Below are 24176 nucleotides of genomic sequence, written 5' to 3' on the forward strand. Positions count from 1 at the left end.
CTCCCTTTGATATACATTATGCTATCCATACTCCCCCTGAGTACATGTTAAAATCTCTGATTGAGCTCCCCCTTTGTACATGCTAAGATGTACCAATCTGTCCATGCTCCCCCTGAGCACATGCAGAGTCTGCAAAAATATTTTTCAAAAGAATAACATGACTCTACAACTCAACTAAGTGAGTATGACCTTCCTATCACCAATGACTCATACATACATCAATCTCCCAACCAAGTGGGGATACACCAATTTTGACTCATCCACCCAACCAAGTGGGGATATACCAAACGTTTATACATAACTGACATAGAAAATATTACATCATCCTTCTCATGCATAGTGGGGTTACAAATTAGGTCTTTGCATGACCTTTACATCAAATGTTATACATGACTTTTATAAAAAGTACCAGCAACCATGATAGTCATCAGAAACTATCATACACCATATATGATTTGCACCATAAGCATCTATCAATAGCATCCAAACCTATAACCTGCAATACCATTCTCTTGGCCAACCAAAAATAATATGCCACTTAAGTGATCATCCATGAATCTAATCTGAATACCAACAATGTGACCCCAAGTATCATCTGAGATAACAAGATGTAACATTTAACCACATAAGCATCATCACCAAAGACTTCTAACCATAATGCCAACAATGCATTATTCAAAGCATATGCTCCCCCTGAACCTGTTCCATATGTTCACTGTCAGATCTGATCATGCATATATCAGCAAGAATTATCAAGGCATCGTCATCAATCAGATATACACCAAGTTTACTTGTGAGGATCAAAAGCACATCTAAATAACATCTTATGAGTACCAATACATTTCCACACATCATCAGTAGATTGTAACTATCATCAAACAGAGAAAATAATTGACTGAACCATATCAAACCCTTTTTCTTGAGTCTGTCCCACTGCTTTTCCTTAAACCAACATATATGTGACTGTGTAGCTTCGAACTCACATATATACATGACTTGTCTTCATGAAACTTGCGTATGAGATTTAGAACACTGAAGTGTCACAATTTCAGCTCCCTCTAAGTTTGTCATGTCTGTATACTCTGCTATGCCACATCTTTCTGACTATACTTCCTTCTTCTTCCATATCTTCGATTGTGATGATGTTTTCTCCTTTTGGTATGGTGCCCGAAATCTTCTCCTGCATTCCTTTGCTATATGTCCAAGCTTGTTACATGCATAACATCTTACATGTTTCATATTCCTTCTATAGCAGTCAATGGCTTTGTGACCAAATATATTGCAAGAAAAACAATATCCCTTAAAATACCTGGAATGTGATGATCTTTCTGTCTGATGGTATTGAACCATTATACTTCTGCATCTGGCTGCAAAATGTCCAAAATTATGACACATAAAACATTCAGCATCATTCATCGGAGGAAATAACTGTCTATCACTTCCACGGTTAGGAGTGAAAGATTTTCTTTGAAGACTTTCTTTCCTTGGTTGTTGACGGGTTGACCTCTCATCTCCTTATTGAGCATTTCAGATTTTGCATTAGAGTTCCTTGCCTCACCTTATGAGCTAGATTAACCTTCAACAGATTCATGAAAACCAAGACCATTTTTGATCGCAGGACACCTTTGAGTACTAAGAATATCATCCAAGATCTTAGTACTATCTTGAAATTGTAAGAGCTTATCCTATTCTTATAATTTACTTTTTAAGATATTTACCTCAACCTGATGTTGTTCTTGCTTTTACAGATGTTGCTTCTTCAAGATTTCCTCATCCTTTCTTCCTTCTTCCACTTGTTGCCTTAATTTGAGAATCTCATTTTCTTATTCTTTATCTGCTTGATGTAGTTCTTCATTTTTCTTATTTTTTAATGATATCACTTCATCCTATAGCAATTGACATACTTTGAAGGCACACTCCAGCTGAGCTTTTAATCTGGTAACTTCTTCTTTGAGGGAACACACCCTTTTGTTAAATAGATCTTGTTGATCTATGAATTTATCTAATGCTTCATTTCTTGTTCATCTTGAGGTGATTTGGAATTTGAATCCTTACTTCCATCTAAAGGCCAGTTTTCTCTCCCACTGTCACTGTTCCTTTGAACTGTCTTCTTCTCCTGAGGCGCTTTCTTCTTTAGCTTCTTTCCCATTGTTCTATGGATCTCCTTCAAGCGATCAAGCTTCTACCAAAGGACCTGCTCCGTTACCAATTGTTGGAAATAATACTGAGAGGGGGGGAGTTGAATCAGTATTAGCAAGTCAATAACTTTTCATTTCCATAATCAGATTTATATACGCTACTTCAGTTAATGGAACTCACTTGTACACGCAACTGTGTTTAAGGCAACCAGTGTATATCCAAGAAACTTATAATTCAGTTAATTCATCATATGTTGATCTTTAATCAGTGCATCAGTACTTCATTTAACCATATAAATAGTAACCAGGTGCAGTAAAAACAGAATAGACCATCACACATAAAAGCACACATGAACACCAACATATAAGGTGGAAACCCAATGTGGGACAAAAACCACCTACTGTTGTCTTCCTTTTAATATAAGAAAAACCTGTTTACAATCTTGTACTAGTGCAGACTCATACCAGTATGCAGGCACCCACCTGTAGAAGGCTACAACCTTCTCCCATTCTCTAGCTTCTACTAGAAGGGAGCTACAACCCCCTAGCTCTTGTACTAGCTTATATGTTTACTAGTATGTAGGTGTCGGCCTACTGAAGGCTACAACCTTCACTCGTTTTCTAGCTACTACTGGAAGGGAGCTCCAACCCCCTAGCTCTTATATTGGCTGATATGTTTACCAGTATGTAGGCGCCAACCTACAAAAGGCTACGACCTTCTCTCTTCCTCCAGGGACCACGTTTCATAAATTTTCTGACTGGATACTCCTGGAACATAACACCATAAACTGAAGGCCACGTTTCATCCAATTTTCATACTAGACCCACCAACAACATTGAAGCTCAAAATCAATAACCACTACAATACAACCATTGCATTAACCAATCATTAAATACTCAATCATCAATCTCTAAATCACCCACAACTAAATCACACAGTCACCAGAACACATAGCAGAACCCAGAACTCTGCAACAACCACTAGAACCATCTACAAATTTAGATATCATATTTCATAATGTATACGCTACTATGATGAGCCGAACTAGCATGTATACGCACTCTTGCCAAAGCGAAACCACGTACAGATATGCAAATACTAACTTACAAACCTTCACAACTATTTCAGAATTTAGTCATACCCAGATCATTACATTTGCAGAATAAAACATGCATCAGTATTCAAATCTAGTCTATCCATGATCAAACCACATAATGATAATACACTCCAAGCCTTAAGATCTCGATCCATCATCCATCATCATCCACATAGGTGCATCCTTGGTTCAGATCAAGCAAAGCATCACAAACCCATGACCTGCATACTGGATCTCACACTTCATCATATATTCAATTCTTGCACACTTGGCCTAATGTTCTTCTCCTCCTTTTATAGTTTTAGGCCTTTCTCAATACCATGGACCAAAACCACTTAGGACCAATACCTTGGACCAAATACCTAGGTTCAATACCTTGGACCAGATACCTTGGACCAATACCATGGATCAAAATACCATGGACCAAAACTTAATTTTCCAATATATACGTGCTTTTCCTTCGGTGAAAGTGTGTGTACGCTATATGCTCCTTTTGTTCTGTTAAACTGCATGTATACGCTCTTTTGTCAAGGTGAACCTGCGTATACCTCTTTTTCTTCATTCTTTGTAGTCTGATCATTAATTCTTTGCTATTGACCTACTGCACTATGATCTGTCATCTGAGTGAGTTTCCATCAAGGAAAACACCTGTATCATAATGCCAACAACCACGACCTTCAACAATTTCATCATTTTACATAGAAACTCCTCCAAGCATGTTGAGCAAATCCAACCATCTCCTAAACTTTGTTTTGAGTTCTGAGTGACCCTAGCCATTTTATCACTCCATTCCACCTACCCACCACCTTCCCTAAGCCTTCCATCACCTCCAGCACCCATCATTTTTCTCTCAGCTGTATCCTATAGAAATACAGGGAATCTTGTAGGTTTTTAGTACATCCTCTAGGTTTTCCTATAGTGGCGTGTTTTGAGGCTGAATTGAGGGAAAAGCTCTAAGAAGCCACACAAGGGTACCTAAGGGTTTCCCAAACCTCCCAACCATCCACTAGCATCCCTAAGCCAGCTTCCACATCACCAAAAGAGATTAAGGTTCACACTTGATTTTCCATAAAAAGAATAAAAAGAAAAAAACAGATTTATTTCAGTCCTTTATATGCACAATAGTGATGTTTGATGTTTTGAACTTCCATGCTTTAGACAATAGCATTTCGTACATGCTAGCTTGGCATTCTTGTAAAGCATAGTTTCTCAGCAGTTAGTTAGGGAATGGAGTGTTTTTAGCATATGATTTTAGTCATTTTCCTTATTGCATTAGACCAACTTTCTCCTATAGTAGATTTCTCTTTCCCTCATCAGTAATCAAGCTTCTTCTGAATCCATAGAGGTCTGGCTTGAACACCCTCATGATCTCTCGCCAGCTAAACAGTGAAAAAAGGTAGAACCATCACTTTTACTTGTGTATACAACACTGTCACCTCCAAGTTTGTACAAGCCCCAGGTTGATAAAGTAAATATGGTAGCTCCAGGAGTTGCAGCATTCTTGTTACAATACTGGTGCTCATCACTTTTTGGCACTGTTGCCGGGGAGGTGTCTGAGTAATATGTGATTACTGCTTTCTTTCTTCCATTTCTTTTCTCTGATATTCTGCTATTAGTTTTAGTTCTGAAAAAGTAATTTAGATTTCTTCCTTTTCCATGCTGCATTCTTTGCTTTCCTTTCCATTCTTCAAGTAAGATTTCAATCAAATAGTTAATTTTTCATTCAGTCGGTAGTTTTCATTCAGTCTGCAATTTCAATTCTGCAATTACTTTCAAATTTAAAAAAAAAACACTAAACAAAACAAAAGCATTTTTTTCATGCCTTATGGGAATAGGGATAACTTAGGGAAAATTTTGCCAAATACCCCCACTACTTCAAACAGCCAACCTTCCCTCTTCTTCGATGGCTATGAAATGGAGGAACCCTTAGGTGAGCAACCAGACATATTTGAAGAACCTATAGGGGAAGAAGAAGAAGAAGAACCCATTCCTACTGAACCAATGGCTGAAAAGAAAAATGAAAGAGGAAATAGACAAAGAGTTGAGGGTACCTTCCCCCTCAAGAAAACCAATGGGGATACTAAGATGAAAAACATAAGCCCCTCTTCCCTTCATCATTTCAATGGCCTGACCACAGAAGACCCAGACACTTTCTTATTTGGGTTTGTTGTCATATGCCAAACCTATGACTATACAAATGATGAGCAGAAGTTGAAATTATTTCCATCCATTCTCAAGGATGCAGCTTTGCACTGGTTCATGGGTTTACTTGGAGATAGCATCACAACTTGGGCTCAGATGCAGTAAGCCTTCAACAATAAGTACCGAGACTACTGTAGGTCTAAAGACAATAAAGAGGAAATTTTTAGGATGACCTTACAAAGTGATGAATCCCTATGGGATTACGAAGAAAGATTCCATCTTAGCTACAAAAGGAGCAAGAACACACTTAACCCTGAGTCACTGAAGCTGGTCCTTCTTAGAGGAGTAAGGGAAGATCTTCTGGATACCCTACACTTATTAGCAGGAAGGGATATCTACCAGTTACCCTATGAGGATATCAAGACTATATTTAGAAACCATTCTAGGGCAGCTAGGAAAAAGGGTAGGGGTAGTCAACCTATGGTCAGCCCATCCTCTTCCAATTCATCCATAAAGGGTGAACTTGGAAATATGTTGGAGGATTTCAAGAGTGAGATGTTGCAAACCATTTCCCTACATATGGACACTATGAAAATTAAGAGAAATCAGGAGGTGTTGGGCATGGAATCCCCCCGAGGCATGTTTTGGGGCTCAAAGCCAATGTTTTGATTGAATAATGTTGTAAAGCCTCCTGAATTGTGGGAGTGGAAGTATGTCAGAGTCATAGGGTTATCCGCCCTAGTTTGTAATGTAATGTTGGCCTACCCATGGTCCGCGGACCATGGGATTGTATAAATAGAGCGAGGCTCTAAGTCGTAAAGGAGAGAAGTAATAGATAGAGGATAGAGAAGTAGAAGCAAAGTGTAAAGTGTGTCATGGGTCGTAGAGTAGGAGAAGGCTCTGTAGCTGAGTGTTCAGAGGCCTAGTAGTCCGCAACTGAGTGCGCGGACCCCTACAGCTGAGTGCGTAGGGTGGAGTCAAGTCTGTAACCGAAGGAAGGGAATAATAAAGATAAGTTTTATCTGAAACCCATGTATCTATTCTTGAGTTGTTACATGTTTGTTATCAATTGGAAATATATTGTTTATTTATTGCGCGCACTTGTATGAATGATTTATATTGCTAAGTATAATTTACACATGCAAGTAAACTAATTTAATCAACTAACGATGAAATACTAGTAAGGACTTGGGTAATAACAGTGTCTGGCCCCTGTGTAGGGATGCACCAAGGCAGCATCACAAGCTGCGAGATACGGGTAAGTGCGTGTAGTAACGTGCACATAGGGTCGAACCGTGGACCACTTGACCCCATCAGACATCTCCACAGTGTGGAAACCTAGTTCTAGCACCCTCCCATACTACTTCGGATGGGACCTCAATCCGCGCTCCGTAGACTATTGCCAAAAGGGCCAATGGTACTGAGATTTGTTTAGCTAAATCACCTTCGAACCTGGGTCAGGCCCCAACAAGCCAACAAATGGTTCCATTGCCAGGACTGGGATCTGCATAAGGGATGTCTGATGTCGTGCCATTGGAATCTGACAAAGAAAGAAATTGAAGGGTAGCTGGACAGAAAAATTCATAAGTTTGCGATGCAAAAAAATAGGAATTCATGAGTATCGAAGGAATAGTGGTTAGAGCGCTACTTATATATGGAAATCCATGAAATTTTCTTTGCGTCCTTCCCCTTTCAGTTGTAAGAGTGGATCGCGAAGCTAGCGGATAGTCAGGGAAGGTGTAGGCTCGACAAAACAATTGTGTGGACTCTAGAAGTGGTGTGCAGACTAGAAGCATCAAAAGATAAGATCGCACGCACTTTAGGCCATTGGCTCGAACGAATCATAGGAGGTTTTATCACCAAATTTACAATAGATACTTCATTCAGCTACAGCAAGGTGGAATGACATTTCCTCAAAGGACCACGAGGCAAGTACACTAAATCTTTGAACACTTGGATTAAAATTCTACTGTGTGAAAAGTGAGTTATGCGAATAAATTGATGTTTAGGGCTACATGAAGTGGGAGGATCTACAAAAACAAAGGTAGCGAAGAATTAGAGACTAGTCCCTTGATGTCACCTCCATGAGAGAGTGAGGAGGAGCTCATGAAAGTTTCACCATGAAGTGTGATTAGTCTGATAAGATAGCGAATTCCGCGCATACCACCCACACTCACACCACCATCAGTTTCACCATCCTCAACCCCATCTTCGTCCACACCACCTCCGCCACCACCACAGTTTAATATGGTGAGTGAAATAAAGTTTCCGGTATTGAGAGGAGTAGAAAATGAAGATTTGAACCAATTTTGGTTCATAGTAAAAGTTGTATCAGAAGTGCAAGGATTAACGGATGATAATATCAAGAAGGCAACACTGGTTAGTGCCTTGCAGGATCACGCACTAACATGGTACATCAAGAATTCTAATCACAATCCAAACACAGGGATTGCGGATATCCAAGCTCTGCTAAAATGGGAATTTAGCAAGCCAAAATCAAAAACACAATTGATTATTGGGTTTAAGGAAATCACGATGCTTCTAGGTGAGACCCCCTGGGAGCTAGATCAGAGACTGAAGAGTAAGATCTGTGAAGCTAATATGACCTTGACAAACACAACAATGTGCGTGGTTTGTAGCATCACTAACGCCGCATCTAAGGAATGCGTTGTCACAACATAAGCTAACCACTCAGGCAGAAGCCTTGGAGATGCAGATGAGACTGCACAAAACCCGGATACTAGATTCTAAACTGGGAATTCAACAGATCCACGCATAGCTGCAGAACATGTGTCTTGAGATGCAGAGTTTGAGACAAGATAGGACAACTTGGCCAGAGGGGTGCGAAGAGGTATGGTGCATAAAATGCAAGGGCCAGGAGCATGACAAGGACAATTGTCCAGTCTTCATGAACTACCTAACAAGAGGAGGGCCAATGTAATTGAGACCAAAGGCACAAGTATGGCCAAGTGCGGCGTCTGCATTATGGTGTGCGATTTGTTAGGCAGGAGGGAAGCATGCTACAGATAACTGTCACCTATTACAAAAGTATACATAGACGTCCTAGCAGTTGTTCTATAATTTTTGTAGGTCAGTAGGCCATGATGAATTCACCTGTAGAAGTTATGAATTGATGATGGATTAGACTCCTGCCTACAGAGTTCGGACCGAAACATGAGCCCTCGATCAAATTATAGGGATAGTGTGCAATGGATTTCAGGGGTGTGGACGAGGTTGAGGTGGAATGGGACCAGGAAGGGGTCACGGACAGCTGATTTGTTACAACTGCGGAGGGCCAGGGCATTATGCCCGTGAGTGTACAAATATGATGAGAGCATCATGTTTATATTGTACCTAGTTTGATCATGAGATGGAGGACTACCCCACATTGATAGCGAGGTTGTGTGATAAAGGAATACTCCAGCCTCCACTGGCTCAAACTCTACAAATGATGATGTCTGAACCGCGCGAAGAGGACCCAAATGTAAACATCATGCTCAGAAGTGGTATTACGATAAGAGATGACAAGGGAAAGCAACCCAAAGAAAATTCTTAGGTTCGCAGGGCTCCCATAAAGGAACCAGAGTTCGATTTGGAGTGCACCAAGGAGACATTCATCAAAGCTAAGAAGAACTTCATGGAGGCCTCCACTTCAGGTATTAAGGACAAACTAGAACCAGAGATGGACCCATCGATGCTTAATACCTTTTTGGAGACATGTATGAAGTTGCTGCACAACAACAAGGTGATGAAGGGACTGTAGGAACTCATCACTAGGTGTGTTGGGTCAGGAGAACCACGCATAGTCTGGAAGCTCAGGAAGCAGACAATGTGAACAGCAAGGGAGATGAGATTGACTACGCAAATCAGGGAATATGAAATGGATCAAGTGATTCTGGATCTAGGATCAGACGTGAACATACTGCCAAAACAGACATGGGAATGCATGGGCAGGCCCGCGTTGCAATGGTCCCCTATTCAATTGTGAATGGCAAACCAGCATAAGATCTTACTAATGGGAATATGGCAGGGGATAATAGTAGACATCGAAGATGCGAGTGCACTTGCAGATTTCGAAGTGATAGAGATTGTCGATGATAGCAATCCCTATCCCACACTACTAGGAATAGATTAGGCCACTGATATGAATAGAGTGATAAATATGAAGAAGTGCAAAATGATTTTTGAGAAAAATTCACTGTGCATAGTGGTACCTTTAGACCCTACGGAAGGATCGCGTTACACAGAGCAAGTGTGTGACAACGAAAGCAATGATGAACTAGACTGTATCTACAAGATAACCACTTGGGAATGGGATTGGGTGAATCCTACAGCAGATGGCAGGATTTCGTGGGAGCGCGAAATCTCCTGCACATCGGATTCGGATGAGGAAATAGAACGATGGTAGAACTGGTTACACGAGGTAACCACGCTCAATTGCAACATGATGGTACGATCACTACACTATGTGACAACAGAAGTAAGGGATCTACCTATGTATGATGGGTTGACAACGGTGGATGAATTCTTGACCAAATGTCGTGGCGGAAAAAGTCGTTTGTGCGGACACAACTGACCTCCCTAGGAGTCTAAACTCTCTAGCGACAAACAAGACAAAATGGAGCGATCTTTCTCTAAATACACCTTTTAAAACATGAAAACTACAAGTGTTTAGGCTTACCTTATTCCAAAACATGGTTGTTGTAGTTCGTCCTTGCCGATCCGGATGAGCTCCTCCTTCAAGTCAATTCCTGCAACCACAAACAATCAAACAATTACCAAGCACTTGCATTTCATATAATAAAACATATATTCAACATGCAGACCAAGGAACACATGAAATAACTCATTAACACAAGCTATTGAGAAAAATAAACCAGTTTGTATTAATAACGAAACAAAGAAACTCTTACAACCTGGCCTTGGTGTTGTGCAAGTTCCTCCCAGGGTCCATCAAGGGTTTTCCTCTACTTTGACAAAGCTCACCCACTTCCAAGTAGAATCAAGCAAAGACAATCTCTCCTCACAAGGTTCTAAATGGGAGTCCTAATTCCTGCAGCATTTACCCAAAGAAAATGTATAGCTCCAACCTCCCCTCCTTCTGGCTCAATGCCTTTATTTATAGTGCTGTAAAGAGGTTATTCAGGTCCACCATCAATGGGATAATCCCCCTCTTTGGGTGGGATAGCTCCCTTATTGATGGGATAAGTTCCTCCTTAATAGGGATACATGAACCAACTGGAGGCGCATCCATTTCATCAAACCGACCTCTAGAAAGTTCTAGAAGTAACCACAAGTAACTTTTTTAAGATGAAACTTGCGCATTTTGCCTTTTACAGAAGGACGCACCTGTCCCTTAACATACAGAGCGTCCAAGGATGCAGCCTTTGTGAACATTGTGAGCGTCCCCGCAGGTAAGGCTTGAGAGAACCTGCGTCCCCAGAGATAAACACATTTTTTACAAGACTTTCTCTCTTCTTTGAGTTTGAGATGGATAGCAGAGGCATAAGACTTGCCTAAGAGGGTAGCATGACTGTTGATTGAGCCATACTAACTGTAAATAGTCATGGTGACATTTTTTAGTGTAACAGATTGCCCCCTAAAGTGCGAAGCCTGGAATAGATTAGGGTTTTGTAATTCTAGGAAGGGTGAAGCGCTTTATCATTTCAAGGATTGTCTTGTGGATGACCTGGTTGGAACCTGCAATTTTCAACACAAAATACATGTATAAGATTATATCATTACTGAGGTAGGCATTCCCATACTCAGATTCAAAACTTTAACTAATGGACTAACTATTCTGATACAGGAATGATCTTGCAGTACATCATTTTTATAGACTTTTGTAGACACAGTATGGACGCAGCCATCTGTTTATGATTAGTCTACATAGATAATGAATACAAAACTCCTCGCAGCCTGGATGGTAGAAACTAGATCCAGGGTCTTCACTTCTACTTCCCGAATTGGTACGATTCTAGCCATGTGATTAAATGATTTGATGTCGAACATGTTAGAAACCACTTCATTACCAGTCGATGATGTAAACTGTTAACAAGCGTGAGAGAGACCACCAGTAATGTCAATGGTTCTCAAAGTACCAAGCACAACCCGTGAAATGTGAATAGATGTTTTGATGTCGAACACTTCACGGAATCCTTTGATCGAAAGTCAATGATGTAAACTGACGTCAAAGGCGAGAAACCTGCCATTGATGCATGCAGACTTCAATGTACTGTCGATTCCTAAGTCATCTTTCTAGATAATGTGTCGATGTCGATAGAAAGCGACCCGTTGCAGGCAAGGCTGCAACATGAAATCATTGTTCAAGTTGAAGAAATGTTGCTGTAAGGACTGACTCAGGTCAAATGGATGACAAGTATTTTGCAGATGAAAGTTTTGCTTGCAGACCTCTTGAACACATAACGACACGACAGATGGCTTGGTGACGAATAACTCAAAGTTAATCCCCGGAACCCGGTTAAAGACTTTCAAAGTGGTTTGATCAACTGTGAGGTAAAAGATTTCCCAACCCAGGTGAATGAAAAAGTGTCGTGTTCAAGAGTGGTAATAAAGTTTCTTTTGAGACAAAAGGTAACAAACAGGTTCATTCTTTTCTCTTTTCCCCCACCATTTCTGGCAAGTACCTCTTTATTTTTAACAAGCTTGAGGAGGATAACATATGCTTGATTATAAGCTCATCCTTCGGATGAGTCCAACCTAGTTTAAATTCGAACCCTAGGAAGGAGTGGTTCGTTCCTGTTTGTAATTGAACAGGTCCTCTACTGTAAAAGTTTAACGAGCCCAGTATAGGAGAAACTCGGCGTTTTTCAATTTTAGAGAGTCTGAAAAAACAAAAGGAGACTCCACGTTGAACTTTTTCGTATATTTGTGTCCCTCAAGCCCGAAAAAGTATAAAATAATACCTGGGGGAACCGCTTGATCTTGCGACCAAGGAGTACTTTCATAATAGTGTCGTTGACCTGAAAAGTAAAAAGCGATCAAGGACACGTCATTTTATTTCCTTATCGAGTTTGAAACGACAAAAACCCGGCAATCTTTTCCTGATTTTGCGGTCAGAAAAGAGCTAAAAGGGGACCGTCTTTTAGTTCCGTTTTAACGAGTGTAAAAGAAAAGCTCGGCAATCTTTTCATATTTTAGGAGTCTGAAAAGGGCTTAAAAGAGAACTCCAAGGTTTCACTTTTTCTTAAGTTTTAACGAGTTCGAAAAAGGGATAAAAATGTACTCATGGTTTTCACTTTTTCGTAAATTTTAATGAGTTCGAAAAAGGGATAAAAATGTACTCATATGACCGACTTTCAATTTAATTTACGAGCAGGAAAAGACGGAAAGAACTCGGCATTTTCATTTGTTTTACGAGAATGAAAGATGGCAAAATAATCTCGAGATTTTCATGAGTTTAACGAGTCTTGAAAATAACTGAAATTGACTCGAGATAGGTTTCATTTTTACAAAAGATTGAAACAGAGAAAAACTATGCTTCAAAGTAGTTTCATTTTTACACAAGCTTGAAACAGAGAAAAAACTATGCTTGATGCCCCCTAAGCATAACTAAAATAACTAAAATTTAACGAGTCTTGAAAATAACTAAAATTGACTCAAGATAGGTTTCATTTTTACAAAAGCTTGAAACAGAGAAAAACTATGCTTCAAATTAGTTTCATTTTTACACAAGCTTGAAACAGAGATAAAACTGTGCTTGATGCCCCCTAAGCATAACTGTTAGAGCGCATGCCCCCCAGCTTCATTTCATTCAACTAATGTGGATGAAATGAAGGTTCAAGAACGAGATCATTTGAAAGACTCGACCTAAAACTGTAAGAAAATTATGCAAAAACTGAAATAACTAACCTAAACGTACAACCTAACATCTATGAGGTCTAGTCAATCTCTCGACTCAAGTAGAGGAGGATTTGTTTCATTTTTTAAACGAGCTTGACACAGGAAAAGAACTATGCTCGGATTCGGTTTCATGTTTACACAAGCTTGAAACGAAAAACTATGCTTGTTACAAGTTCACATGCCCCCGGCATAATGATGCAAATCAAGGTACATGCCCCCCAAGCTTCATTGCATTCAATGAGGTGGATGGAATGAAGCTTTACTTTCAAAATCTTGGAAAGACTCATGGGAGTTGTTTCATTTTTTAGTGAGCTTGACACAAGACAAGGAACTATGCTCATAACTACTTTCTACAATCTACCTAACAAAAAACTATACTCTAAAAAACCTTGATTCATTTTTTAATGAGCTTGACACAAGACAAGGAACTATGCTCTAAAATCCTTGTTTCATTTTTTACCGAGCTTGACACAAGACAAAGAACTATGCTCATGACTACTCTCTACAATCTACCTACTTAACCTACCCTTGTTTCATTTTTTAACGAGCTTGACACAAGACAAGGAACTATGCTCAAAAAGTTCGCATGCCCCCAGCATAATGATGCGAAATGAGGTACATGCCCCCCAGGCTTCATTGCATTCAACCGGCTGGATGAAATGAAGGTTTACTTTCAATATTTAACTTGAAAAGGGAGTTGTTTCATTTTTAAAGAGGTTGACACAAGAAAAGAACTATCCTCATACCTGATTCATTTTTTAACGAGGTTGACTCAGTAACAGGAACTATCCTCAAACCTGATTCATTTTTTAACGAGGTTGACTCAGTAACAGGAACTGTCCTCAAAACCCTACTTTCTACAATCTACCTACATATCCTAAAATCTAGCTGATTCATTTTTTAATGAGGTTGACTCAGTAAAAGAACTATCCTCATGCTAGCCTGTTTCATTTTTTAACGAGGTTGATACAGGAAAAAACTATCCTCGTACACACTGATTCATTTTTTAACGAGGTTGACACAGTAAAAGGAACTTTCCTCGTTACAGCCTATTTCATTTTTTAACGAGGTTGATACAGGAAAAAACTATCCTCGTACTCATTGATCATGGCTTCCAACTGGAAGAAAGACATGTCAATGGACACACCTTGATCATGGCTTCCAAGAGGTCTTCATCAGAAGGAAGAATAGTTCTCTGGAAGGAACACATGTCAAGGGACTCAAAAGGGATAAGAACATCGTGTTCAAGTAATCCCATAGAGTTTTCCATGTCAATTACCGGAGCTAAATCAAAGGAAGATGAGCAAACAGTGAGAGGCTCACTTACATCGGTAACTGAAAACATGGGACCGGTTGCCACATAATTAACCCGTGGCAGGGTAGATACCACTTTAGAATCAGGAACATTTAGGGGTGTCATATTATTGGTAGTTGAAACAAGACTAGGGAACGAAAGCTGGTCTACAGTCACAATACTGCCATTGTGAGGGAAAGACATCACGCGAAAGAGTGTCGATACGACAGCTTTCATTGCATAAACATAGTCTCGCCCAAGGAGTAAATTGAAATCCAAGGGACCTCGAACTACCATAAGATCAATACAGACAGTTTTACCTTCCAAGGTAATAGAAAACTTAGGAAGGATCCCTAAAGGTTCACTAATGGTTCTGTTAAAAGCTTTCAGATTCTGCGTAATAGGCGCAAGCTGAGGGGAACCCAAAGCTTTCCAAACAGTTGAGGATAAAATACTAACAGAAGCACCTTCATCTACCTGAGTACGATGTATGTCCCTACCACCAGCCTTGACAATGATTTGGAAAGGGATGGAGGAAGGAAGACGAGGTTCTGTCAGTCTATTCCAATCAAAGGAAAAGACCTCAGTACTTGGAGGGGGTTCTGTAGAAACAGGTGAAATGCCCCCCGGCATAGAAGAATCCGATGTAACAAGAAGAACATCAGCGGTATGAAATTTACTCTCGAAAAGGAGAGTGTGATCGACCGAATGTGAAATTGAATCGACCACTTGATCAACTAATGGATCATCAACCTGAGTGACATGAGTTTCACTCTCCAATGAGAGAGTGTGATCGACTGTACTTGAATTTAGATCAATCACTCCGTCAGTTGACGGTAGGTTGGGAGAAAGTTTACGGTAACCAGTTGGAAATTCTTGCTGTGGAACAGTAAGGTTTTCCAACAATGTTGAGGCTTCATCCATGTGAGGGCAAATGTGAGTTTGATGACTCCCTTTGCATAACTTACAAGGAAACCTAACTTTACCCTTTTTCCCAGGAACCTGACTATCACTGGTTGATGGATCAATGGAAAGTTGATGAGATTTTTCTGACCATACTTCCAAGACCTTTGGAATACCAGGACAATTGACAAGGAAGTGGTCACCCTTACAAAGCCTGCAAGGGTATTTGGGTTTACGATGCATGTCGGAATTTTCCTCAACACAACTAACACTTACAGCCATGGTTGGTTGGTTGACTTCTTTCTTATCTTGCTTCTTCTTCTTCTTCTTCTTCTTCCCTTTCTTCTTCTTCTTAGCCTCCTGGTTACTAACATCAAGGCTTTTACCAGGCGAAGAGGAAGAAATGGAGGAAGAAAAATTAGGCGAAGAAGGTAAAGGGTCAACAGAAGGTTGGTGATGTTGAGATGGTGAACTCTGTTGAGGTGAAGCATCCGGTTGAGATGGAACAATTGGAGTATTTTGGGCCAACGAAGTTGAAAATAACCATATCGGTAAACCTATTGTAAATCCAGGTAATGACAAAGTAGCCATATAAGGAGGACCAACATTTCCAAAGTAAGGAAAAGTACTAGGATTCTCATTAGGAGGGGTTCCTAGGTTGATAAATTCCGGAACATTTGCCATTATATTCAACTTCAGTGAATTTTATTAACAATTTAAAACTAAAATTAACAATTCACAATTCACACTTAACAACTAAAATTCACAATTCACACCTATGGTCTCTAAAAGTAAAAACAAACAAATTAACACGCGCTATCAAATCTAGGAGTCAAACCACACACAAACAGTAAGCTCTCCGGACCGAAAACACTAGTTGGTGATGAAGCCCAACCTCGCAGAATTCAGTACAGAAATGGCGGGTGGAACAGTTACCCCGGCAACCTGCTTAATGAATAGACCGGCACAAGTTCCTCCACTTTAACCGTCTCGAAGTGAAGTGAACCCCCCGGAAAATCCAAGTGAGTATAACCGACGTCTGCTCCAGGTACAGTGGGACCTTCCCTCCACCGTCACCTCGGTAGAACCCTAAAGATTATGGTCACTAAGGTTACCAACAGTAACAAATACACCTGGGGGAACAGTCTAAACTCCGACAGCACGCAAGGGCAGAGTAGCAAGCTCAATCCCCTTACCGGCTCCTTGACAACAATCCAAGGTTTACCGATAAGTGACCCCTGGCTCCTCGACAATGGTTAATCCGAGGTTTACCGTTTGTAATACGTACTGTCTGGCGTCGTTCCCAACGAGGGGGGAATGATCCCCTCACTGGTTCGGACACGAGCTCGTGCTTCTCCTTTAAGAGGAGCTTTCCCAGAGTGCAATTGAAACAATTGGATTTATTCTACTCAAGATAAACTATCTGTTTGGTTTTGTAGTCTTGGAGAGTTAAGTACTCACCTACTCCAAGACCCTAGCCTAAGCTATGTTGGTGTTTCAGAGCCCTAGAAATGTAAAAATTACTAGATGAATTTTAATTAAGCGCTGTGTTATTAAGGCTGTTATTACTCAAATGGGTAAATGGAGATGAAACCAATGGTGTTATGACCCGACTCAACTGAATGCAATCGAATATGATAATGCAATCCTTTCAATTCGATGAATCCTAACTAGAGTAAGGAGAGAGTTTCCATTCACTTCCAACAATGCAAAAAATTGATCATTAAGAGAAAATTTAACAAATTCTCTAATGCACTAATTTCATCAAGAAAAACTAATGCAAATCAATTCCAAACCAATTTTTATTTTTATTTTTGTGTAAATTCAAATCAAAGAAAGCTGATCTAAATCTACGATTGATTTTTCAGAATGTAAACTATGCAATTGTAATCTATGCACAATTCACATGAAAAGTATGCAAATGTAATCTATGCACATTTTTCATTCATATTCTGAAACTGAGAACTCTAATTATGCAAATGTGATCTATGCAAGAGAATTCTCAAACACAAGATGATTCTAATGTAATCTAAGAACCAATCAAGTGCAAGTCGAGAAAATTGGGTGAGAGTTCCAAAGATCAAAACATAAAAACACTCAAAGGCGATTAACACTCATACACAATTTAGCCCCCCCCCGGCGAATGAGGGGGAAATTTTTTTGCAAAAACAAAAGCAAAAAGATGCAAAATTGTGAAAAGACTGAGAGAAACCTCCAAGTAATGACCAAAGGAAATCAAATTAAGAATTTCTCAAAAAAGAGACTCAAAACACCCAATTGATGAAAGCTAAAAGCAGGAATGCTAATGAAACAAGTTCAGGTGAAAATTTTTGACAGGGTACTAAAGGATCTGGGCAGAAAACACTAAGAAAAACCAAAATCTAAAAGCAATTAAAGCAAAAATGGAGTTTTCCTAAATTTTTACAGGAAGACGCAGGCAACCCGTTAGAACAGGCGCGGGCCCGCTCTGTGCAAACGGCAACAGCGCGTCCAAAGACGCACTGTGCAGTACTCAGAGGGTGCGTCCTTCTGGAAAAGTTAAGAAAAACCAAATCTAACTAAATCTAAAGCTAAGCCACCCAAATACTAATTCTCACAGTCAAAAACCAGAAAATAAAAATGATTTTCTCAGAGCAAAGTTCACACAAAGGAAAAGACTTTCACATTAATGGAGTCCCCAGCGGAGTCGCCAATTTGTCGTGGCGGAAAAAGTCGTTTGTGCGGACACAACTGACCTCCCTAGGAGTCTAAACTCTCTAGCGACAAACAAGACAAAATGGAGCGATCTTTCTCTAAATACACCTTTTAAAACATGAAAACTACAAGTGTTTAGGCTTACCTTATTCCAAAACGCGGTTGTTGTAGTTCGTCCTTGCCGATCCGGATGAGCTCCTCCTTCAAGTCAATTCCTGCAACCACAAACAATCAAACAATTACCAAGCACTTGCATTTCATATAATAAAACATATATTCAACATGCAGACCAAGGAACACATGAAATAACTCATTAACACAAGCTATTGAGAAAAATAAACTAGTTTGTATTAATAACGAAACAAAGAAACTTTTACAACCTGGCCTTGGTGTTGTGCAAGTTCCTCCCAGGGTCCATCAAGGGTTTTCCTCTACTTTGACAAAGCTCACCCACTTCCAAGTAGAATCAAGCAAAGACAATCTCTCCTCACAAGGTTCTAAATGGGAGTCCTAATTCCTGTAGCATTTACCCAAAGAAAATGTATAGCTCCAACCTCCCCTCCTTCTGGCTCAATGCCTTTATTTATAGTGCTGTAAAGAGGTTATTCAGGTCCACCATCAATGGGATAATCCCCCTCTTTGGGTGGGATAGCTCCCTTATTGATGGGATAAGTTCCTCCTTAATAGGGATACACGAACCAACTGGAGGCGCATCCATTTCATCAAACCGACCTCTAGAAAGTTCTAGAAGTAACCACAAGTAACTTTTTTAAGATGAAACTTGCGCATTTTGCCTTTTACAGAAGGACGCACCTGTCCCTTAACATACAGAGCGTCCAAGGACGCAGCCTTTGTGAACATTGTGAGCGTCCCCGCAGGTAAGGCTTGAGAGAACCTGCGTCCCCAGAGATAAACACATTTTTTACAAGACTTTCTCTCTTCTTTGAGTTTGAGATGGATAGCAGAGGCATAAGACTTGCCTAAGAGGGTAGCATGACTGTTGATTGAGCCATACTAACTGTAAATAGTCATGGTGACATTTTTTAGTGTAACACCAAATTTGAAAGAGAAGTGCCAAAACAATAGTGTTTTGACATTTTGAAATGGGCACTGCGTGCTACGCCTACAAGGTGGTGGGATACGCATCAGAGACGGTTTGAGAACTGGTGCGACTATAGAAGAATGATGGCTATATTATTTGGAAAGCCTCAGCTGTGGATGGAAGTCGAGTATGATGAATGAAACAGTGTGCATGCCCACCTCTCCAGATGGGTGCAGACGTATGGTACGCGACTTACACAAACACACACCGTCCTAATGATAGGAAACATGAACAGTAAGTAGGAGCGAGCAAGACGAGGGCGTGATCGACGAAGTATGATAATACCAATCGAATTGAAGATTATACATGGGGAATATTTTGACAAGGTGTGCGAAGTGCTGAACATGGTCCACCATGTGAGACGCACTAACTGGGACCTTCATGTACCAATGGTTCTATGGGCTTATAGGACCATGTCCAAAACCCTGACTATGCAAGCACTTCCAAAACTAAAGTATGAAGCAAGGGCTATGATCCCTATGGAGCATACAAAGCCTAGTTCGTGCATAGCAACACCCATAGATACAACAATCCGTGTAGCCAGAAATGAAGGAATCACACAGCCGTGAGAAATAGAACACATAAGACTTTAGGAAGAAATCTCACAGGAAAAACTTAGACTTCGCGAACCTGAAAAAGGCTGGGTATGGCTTAGGGAGAGAAGTGCTTTAATGGACGCGGAGATCAAGAAGCTAGAGGACGAGATCAAGGAAGATTTTCTCATCGAAAAACCCAGGATGGTATAGCAAGATGCGTACAATCATACTGACCCAATGGTGGGCTATCACCATGAATTGGTTAGCCTGATGCCTTGGCTTGGACCGCACATTGCTAAGCCTAGTGACCAGAGTAGCGCATTGCAAGTAGTAAAGGGCGCGAGGTCGACCACAACTATGGAAAGTGGGGGTTATCTGTGAACCATGGTGTAGGACGGGATGGAGCCCCAATTGGGTGGTGTGACCACATGACTAGCCGCAAGAAGGACAGTATTAGCACTCCGAGCAGTTGAAATGAAGCACGGGACTATAAACTATTTTTCCCTGAAATTACATGATATTGTTGATGCGCGCAGAAGCAGAGTGTCACAAGGTTCACGACTGTGCACGGAGGGCTGTGCTGCCACGCGAATTGGCAAAAAAGTGACCATTGGTGTCACTATTCATGATGGGATGCTTGATTTGAGGTCAAATGGAGTGGGTGGTGGGCATTTAAGACATGATTTATGGGCAAGATTTGGGAAAATCTGCCACCAAGAAAGCATTAATGGCCTGAAATTGGGGGGAACGGTCGAATTCGAATTCAAAAGGTGCTATAAAACACAAAGGGTTGGCCAGCGAACAACACTTGGTCATTTGAGAATTGAGCACTTGAGCAGAGCACTAAGCATTGAGATCCGAGCGATAATTGAGCCCCTAAGTTCGCGAGTGAAAGAATACAACTTAGATACGATGACAGCTACTAAGGATGGTTTGGGAATTGAAGAGGTAACCGTCAGCGAGGCCGCGTAGACCCCGATGGTGGAGGATGTTCTAGAAGGATCTAAGGTTGTGACAAAAATCCCTAAATCACCACGAATGTTGTGGACCAAGAAAGATAAACAGGCCGTGGCCCCCATATACGTTTCCCTGAGGAACCCACTACATGCTAAGCTATCAATGGCCGATAAAGGAAAAGTTGTCACGGTTGACACATATGAGGTATTGGAAAATGTTGGCGGATAAGAAGCATACTCATTCACGGATGGGTTCTCAGGGTACCATCAGATTAAAATCGCGCCAAAAGACAGGGGCAATACGACCTTCGTAATGGAATGGGGTTGCTTTCAATACACTGTTATGCCATTTGGATTAAAGAATGCGCCAGCCATCTTTTCACGCATCTTTGTTTCCACATTCAAAGAATACATCCACAAGTTCCTGGAGGTTTATCTAGATGATTGGACTGTCTTTGGATTAGTTAAACACCATGTAGCAAGCTTACGCTTGATGCTAGATACTTGCTGACGACACCAGATTGCGCTAAACCTTAAGAAGTGCACATTCCCCGTTCCCTTTGGAAACCTGTTGGGACATGTGGTCTGCAAATAGGGGGTAATGGTGGGCCCTACAAAGATTGTAGTAATTCTAAATTTGGAAGCACCGTGAAGTGTTAAATAGTTGCGCACTACCTCGGGACACATAGGATACTACAGGAAGTTCATCAAAAGCTATGCCCAAATCACCACGTTGATGGAGCAACTATTGAAAAAAGATGTCACATTCTGCTGGAATGATGATTGCATCAAGAGCTTGGATGTCCTAAAAGGGAAATTGGCCTTCTCTCCAATCCTGGTCTTCCCAAAATGGGATGTGGAGCTTCATGTCCATGTTGATGCGTCGTGTATCACACTAGGAGCAGTGCTCACACAAGAGGGCGACAAAGGCTTGGACCACCCTATTGTGTTTGTAAGTTGTAGATTGTCTAAAGCTGAGAAGAACTATTCCACAACCAAGCGTGACAAGTTAGCAATGGTGTATGCGCTCCAAAAATACCAACACTATTTGCTAGGACGACATTTCAAGATGTACACAGACCATTCCGCACTAAAATACTTGGTCAATAAGCCTGTGTTGGGGGTGTGCATATGTAGGTGGATCTTGTTATTTCAAGAATATGACTTTGAGGTCATAGTCAAACCTGGATGCCTGAACGCACGACTGAATCACTTGGCGCATATTGAGACGGGCGAAGAACCTACTAGTTTGGAGGAAGGATTACCTGATGCACAGCTCTTTGCGGTGTGCATCGCAGACGGACACTTCAAAGATATAATCCATTTTCTGACAACAGGGACTGCACCGAAGGAATATTCCATCCAACAGAAGAAGGAATTGGTGGTGCGGGCGGTGGACTTTTCTGTCATTGCGGGACACCTATATAAAATGGGAAATGATGAGATATCGCGAAGGAATGTACCAGAATTTGAACAAAGTCAAATGCTCATCGAAGCACATGGGGGCACTACAGGAAGACACTATGCCAAACGAGCGACTGCACAAAATATTCTCCATGCATGGTAGTGGTGGCCAACCCTACACCAAGATTCAAAAGCACATTGTAAGGCCTAAGATATATGTCAAAGGACTGGAAAACCATCACAAAGTGACGAGATGCCATTAAATCCACAAATGACATTGTAGTCGTTCGATAAATGGGCAATCGACTTTGTGGGACTAATCAAACCTCAGGGAAAAATGGGTGCACGCTACATCATCACTGCAGCAGAGTACCTGACACAATGTGCATAAGTGCAGTTGGTCAAAGACTACACAGCCGCTACAACTGCAAAATTTTTGTTTGAACACGTGTTGACCCGATTTGGATGTCCGAAGATACTAATGAGTGATCGCGGTACACATTTCCTAAATGAAACCATTAGTGCGCTCACATAAAAGTTCCAAATGTATCATCAAAAAATCACACTGTATCACACACAAGCTAATGGGACAGTAGAAGCGTTCAACAAAATACTGGAGATTGTGCTCACCAAGGTGTGCAACATATAGTGAACTGACTAGGACCTGCATGTACCTACAGTACTATGCGCTTATAGGAAAACGTGCAAGAAACTGACAGGACAAACACCCTTTCGACTATTTTATGGTGTGGAAGCTGTCATGCCGATGGAATATATCGTACCTAGTTTGCGCATAGCAGCACTCATAGGGATGATGGACTACACAGCTTTGGAGGAGAGGCTTGCACAATTAGAAGAGCTTGAGGAAGAACAATTCTTGGCTAGGTTTCATCAATAGGTATAAAAGCAACATGAAAAATCCTGGCACGACCGCCATATCAAGTTGCGCACCTTCAAGGTAAATGACTTAGTGCTGTTGTATGAAAGTAAGTTTGAAAAATTTCTGAGAAAATTCAGAATGCATTGGCTGGGACCAGGCGTGATTAAGGAGATCACAGAAGGAGGTGCAGTCCAGCTAGGCAAACTAAATGGAGAACCCTTCCCAGGAAAAGTAAATGGCAGCCACTTGAAGCCCTACAAGGGTGGGCCAACTATCTAAATAGCTAGCCAAAGCACAGTCTTCACACTCCAAGGAGCCAGATAAAGGCGCGTGACTGTAAACATATGCAACAGATGCTAGTACTAATGTAGGGAAACAATTCAGACATGGAGCCGAGGATGCAACAGATCCAACAAGCAGTGGAGCAGTACGCTACTGACTTCAGCACAATTTAGGAACAGTTGGTGGGACTTCACGCGAAGATCGCCACACTAATAGAGTGACTCGAGGGCGAGTCACAATATTTGTGTTGGGGGCCTGTTGGGCATAGAATCCCGCACCACCCCCCCCCGGAGGCATGTTTTGGGGCTCAAAGCCCATGTTTTGACCGAATAATGTTGTAAATCCCGACAAATTATAGGTGTGGAAGTATGTTAGAGTCATAGGGTTGTCTGCCCTAGTTTGTAATGTAATGTTGACCTACCCATGGTCTGCAAACCATGGGATTATATAAATAGAGCAAGGCTCTAAGTTGTAAAGGATAGAAGTAATAGATAGAGGATAGAGAAGTAGAAGCAAAGTGTAAAGTGTGTCATGGGTCGTAGAGTAGGAGAAGGCTCTGTAGCTGAGTGTGCAGAGGCTTAGTAGTCTGCAACTGAGTGCGCGGACCCCTACAGCTGAGTGCGTAGGGTGGAGTCAAGTCTGTAACCGAAGGAAGGGAATAATAAAGATAAGTTTTATTTGAAATCTATGTATCTATTCTTGAGTTGTTACATGTTTGTTATCAATTGCAAATATACTATTTATTTACTGCGTGCACTAGTATGAATGATTTATATTGATAAGTATAATTTACACATGAAAGTAATCTAAATTAATCAAATAACTGTGAAATAATAGTAAGGACTTGGTTAATAACAACGTCCAGCCCCCAAGTAGGGTTGCGTG

This window comes from Pinus tabuliformis, chromosome 6, assembly GCF_031772625.1.
Source record: "Pinus tabuliformis cultivar Carrire ecotype Pingquan chromosome 6, CPIR1, whole genome shotgun sequence".
Classification (NCBI taxonomy): Eukaryota; Viridiplantae; Streptophyta; class Pinopsida; order Pinales; family Pinaceae; genus Pinus; species Pinus tabuliformis.